This window comes from Choloepus didactylus, chromosome 9, assembly GCF_015220235.1.
Source record: "Choloepus didactylus isolate mChoDid1 chromosome 9, mChoDid1.pri, whole genome shotgun sequence".
NCBI lineage: Eukaryota > Metazoa > Chordata > Mammalia > Pilosa > Megalonychidae > Choloepus > Choloepus didactylus.
In genome coordinates, this window is record NC_051315.1 from 26937899 (window position 1) to 26943080 (window position 5182).

The following is a 5182-nucleotide window of genomic DNA, read 5'->3' on the forward strand; positions in this document are numbered from 1 at the left end:
GCCTGTGTGATCTCCAGAAGCCTTTTGAGCTCCAACAAGCTGCACTCACCAAACAGCCTTCTGATTTGACTTTGGCTTGCCCAGGACATCTTAAAATACCCTTTGGTCTTGGCTGAGGCTTAATCACCATGAATCTGTTCAGTCAGGACTTTTGGTCTTCTGTTTAGGTCATCACTGAGTTCTCAGAAAATTGATGCTGGCAAGTGTTAGTGAACTTATTTCTTTTGCAGCCTGGGTGATCCCTCCTCTTCATCTGCCTGGTATCTGCTTCCTTCTCACTCTCCCAGCTCCTTCCTACAGCTCTCAGCCAGCCTGCTCTGAGCCCTAAACTCCCTACCATTGTCCCTTCTCCCCAACTTCATTAAAAGTGTGTATCATGTCTCCCCAGGCTGGGTGATAGTAAAGAATCATTCAGTTAAAATAACCAATTCCCTGCAGTTTTGCCATGTCTGCTGGATAAGATGGCCTTTTGTTCCTAAAGGCCGACTTGAATTTTGGAAAGTTCTGGCAGACTTGTGGGGTTGATTTTGGGGGAGGGTGACTGCTACAAATCCAAACCCTTAGACCACCCAGGCTGGCTGTGGCTTACTCTGGGCTTGAAACTCATGGAGCCATAGTAAAGTCTTCACTGCTAGAATCTTCTCTGCATGGGGTCAAATGGAGGCTTGATCTGAGATTTCTTCCAGCCAGGAGGCATCTGCTGCAGCTGCTCCACGCCTGAGGGCTCAGTCTTGGCTAGTTTTCCAGGCTCATTGCTTTGGATGTTGCTTCTGTCCTCCATCACCTGTGTAACATCCATCTAATACATGATTATTTATTCGTTTCTTTGAGCTGTATTTATAGACCTCAGAAACAACTCTTTGGTAGATTCAGTCCCCCACCCTGGCCTCTGCCACAAAAAACATCTGCCAGTTGAGTACCTCGAGTTTCTCCAGGTTTCCGCTTAATAAAGATTCTTCTCATTTACCTGGTGCTTTTCTACTTATAAATATTATATATATTTGAATCAAATGTAGTTCAAATCTAACTTTTTATTTTAGAGATGAGGAAACAGAAACTTAGGCTGAGTTATTTCCCAAGTCCAGACAGATAGTTAATGTCAAGGGCAGGGCAAATTCATATTTCTAAATAGTAATAGCTAAAATGTATTGCACAGGGAAAACTGACTAAGACTATTCTAGTCTTAAAAGTAGTTCTTATTATTGAATCCATATTACAGAATATATGGTAGAGGCTTAGGGAGCCTGAGTAATTTGTACAAGGTTGAACAGCTAATAGTTGTAGAGCTGGGATTCAAGCCCTCATCAAGAGACTGAAGGGCCCACCATCATGCCACCAGCTCTGCTGCCTCAGTCTACCTCCTGACACCTGGTGCAGTGCCTGATCCCTGTCACAGCTATATAAAGGAAGCAGAGAAGGGGTCATTATTCCCATTTTACAAGTAAGGAAATTGAGGGACAAGAAACATGGTAATCAGTGTAGGAGCTGGGATTAAACCCCAGGTTCCTTGGCACTGTTCCCCAGGGCTCCTGTTATTCCAAGGAAGAGAGATGGAAGTCAGCCCTCAAGCATGGTGAGGGCATGAGGCTCTGCAACCTGTGCTGGCTGGTCAGGCAACTTTCTGGTGGCTAGGTACCTTATGCTCCACCAGCAGTTAAATATTTTTAATATCTCTCCTGGTAACAAAGAAATCAGTGGGAAACACTTAGGCTTCTTAGTTTCTTTACTCTAATTGACAATTAAAGAGTATATAAATTTGTAAGTGTTCTTTAACTGCTTTCCAATTTATGCTGGTATACCCACCAGTGTGTAAGAAGTGTATTTGTTTTTCTTTTATTTGTTGTTTTTAATATTACAGTTTTCTCACTGAACGCCCATTGGCTGAAGCCCAGAACACTTGGAGATGTTGTATTTGTCAGTTGGCCATGCTTACACACCCAGCTCAGATTCTGTATCAGTGTTGGCTCTGCTCAGCAACTGCAGGTGGATCCCTGCCCAAACAGTAGCTCTATGCTACCATCTACTGGATTTCTAGAGAAGGTGCATTACCTGTATATTAGAAAATGCTATGAAAAGGAATTATTTAACAGAGATGTAGAAAACCAGAGAAAAACATAATAGGTGTTTGTTACCTGGAGAAGGAAGTCTGAGAATATTATTTCAAGACCAGAATGACTGTAAATAAAAGTAATGAAGTTATGCTGTACTTTCATTTTCTTTTCAACATTTGCTACATTTGCTGTTAAGAAGTTTTGGATTGAAAAATCAAATGCCCACTCTAGTATTGAATCAGACTGAAGTTGAGCATTATCTTGTGGAGATGTGCAGTTTCCTTCTTATGTGATACTCCTGGCTAAAACCAATTTAGAAATAAGAAAGGTAATAAGGGAAAATTCTCCCAAGATTGAGCAGACAGAGATCACAGTAAAACAGAATTCCTGAGTTAAAATGGCCTTTGTCATCCCTAAGAATTGCTCAAAAATCAATGTACTAGTCATTAATCATGATTCTACTTGAGGTTTCATCTCCTGTACTGACAGACACTTCAGAACAAGGAACTTCAATCTTTGCCAGGTCCAGGACATCAAGAATGCCAAGCAATTTGGGGGGTGGTTGTGTTGTGAGGCTCAAACCTATGATAACTGAAAACCAAGGTAATCAGAATTTTAATCATTTTTAGGTGGAAGGAAATCATAAAAATGCTAAAAATAACAAATTTTGGTTTAAAATAATTGTAAATTAAGTTAAATTGTAAATTCCTCAGCTTGTTTTTTTTTTTAATATTCATTTTATTGAGATATATTCACATACCACGCAGTCATACAAAACAAATCGTACATTTGATTGTTCACGGTACCATTACATAGTTGTGCATTCATCACCAAAATCAATCCCTGACACCTTCATTACCACACACACAAAAATAACAAGAATAATAATTAAAGTGAAAAAGAGCAGTTAAAGTAAAAAAGAACACTGGATGCCTTTGTTTGTTTGTTTGTTTGTTTCCTTCCCCCATTTTTCTACTCATCCATCCATAAACTAGACAAAGGGGAGTGTGGTCCTTATGACTTTCCCAATCCCTTTGTCCCCCCTCATAAGCTACGTTTTTATACAATCGTCTTCAAGATTCATGGGTTCTGGGTTGTAGTTTGATAGTTTCAGGTATCTACCATCAGCTACCCCAATTCATTAGTACCTTCAAAAGGTTGTCTATATTGTGCATAAGAGTGCCCACCAGAGTGACCTCTCGGCTCCTTTTGGACTCTCTCTGCCACTGAAGCTTATTTCATTTCCTTTCATTGCCCTCTTTGGTCAAGAAGATGTTCTCCATCCCACAATGCCGGGTCTACATTCCTCCCTGGAAGTCATATTCCACATTGCCAGGGAGATTCACTACCCTGGGTGTCTGATCCCACGTAGAGGGGAGGGCAGTGATTTCACCTGCCAAGTTGGCTTAGCTAGAGAGAGAGGGCCACATCTGAGCAACAAAGAGGCATTATGGAGGAGGCTCTTAGGCACAATTATAGGGAGGCCTAGCCTCTCCTTTGCAGCAACAGTCTTCCCAAGGGCAAGTCCTGTGGTAGAGGGCTCAACCCATCAACCCACCAGTCCTCTGTGTCTGTGAGCACATTAGCAACCATCGAGGTGGGGCAGGCCAATACCCCTGCATTCTCCCCCAGCTCCTCAAGGGGGCTCTGCATATTTTTATCTTTTTTTTTTTTTAATTCTTTTTTTTTTAAATCAACTGTATAAAAAATAAAAAAATTTAAAAAACATACAATAAAAGAACATTTCAAACAGATCATAACAAGGGAGTAAGAAAAAGATGACTAACCTAAGATAACTACTTCCAACATGTTCCTACTCTACCCCAAGAAAGTAACCTAATATAGTGACGTTTCTGTGAACTTGTTCCTACTATATCCATCAGAAATTAACAGACCATAGTCATTCCTGGGCATTCCCAGAACATTAAATTTACCCACGATAGCTTATCTGTTCTTATTGGATTATCTTTCCCCCTTCCTTAATTGCTCTCTATTGCTAGTTCCCCTACATTCTACATTACAAACCATTTGTTTCACATTTTTCAAAGTTCACATTAGTGGTAGCATATAATATTTCTCTTTTTGTGCCTGGCTTATTTCACTCAGCATTATGTCTTCAAGGTTCATCCATATTGTCATATGTTTCATGACATCGTTCCTTCTTACTGCAGTGTAGTATTCCATCGTGTGGATATACCACATTTTATTTATCCACTCATCTGTTGAAGGACATTTGGGTTGTTTCCATCTCTTGGCAGTTGTGAATAATGCTGCTATGAACATTGGCGTGCAGATATCTGTTCGTGTCACTGCTTTCAGATCTTCCGGGTTTATACCGAGAAGTGCAATCGCTGGATCGAAGGGTAACTATATATCTAGTTTTCTGAGGAACTGCCAGACTGACTTCCAGAGTGGCTGAACCATTATACAGTCCCACCAACAATGAATAAGAGTTCCAATTTCTCCACATCCCCTCCAGCATTTGTAGTTTCCTGTTTGTTTAGTGGCAGCCATTCTAATCGGTGTGAGATGGTATCTCATTGTGATCTTAATTTGCATCTCTCTAATAGCTAGTGAAGCTGAACATTTTTTCATGTGTTTCTTGGCCATTTGTATTTCCTCTTCAGAGAACTGTCTTTTCATATCTTTTGCCCATTTTATAATTGGGCCGTCTGTACTATTGTCATTGAGTTGTAGGATTTCTTTATATATGCAAGATATCAGTCTTTTGTCAGATACATGGTTTCCAAAAATTTTTTCCCATTGAGTTGGCTGCCTCTTTACCTTTTTCAGAAATTCCTTTGAGGTGCAGAAACTTCTAAGCTTGAGGAGTTCCCATTTCTCTATTTTCTCTTTTGTTGCTTGTGCTTTGGGTGTAAAGTCTAGGAAGTGGCTGCCTAATACAAGGTCTTGAAGATGTTTTCCTACATTATCTTCTAGGAGTTTTATGGTACTTTCTTTTATATTGAGATCTTTGGTCCATTTTGAGTTAATTTTTGTGTAGGGGGTGAGGTAGGGGTCCTCTTTCTTTCTTTTGGATATGGATATCCAACTCTCCCAGCCCCATTTGTTGAAAAGACCGTTATGACTCAGTTCAGTGACTTTGGGAGCCTTATCAAGGATCAGTCGGC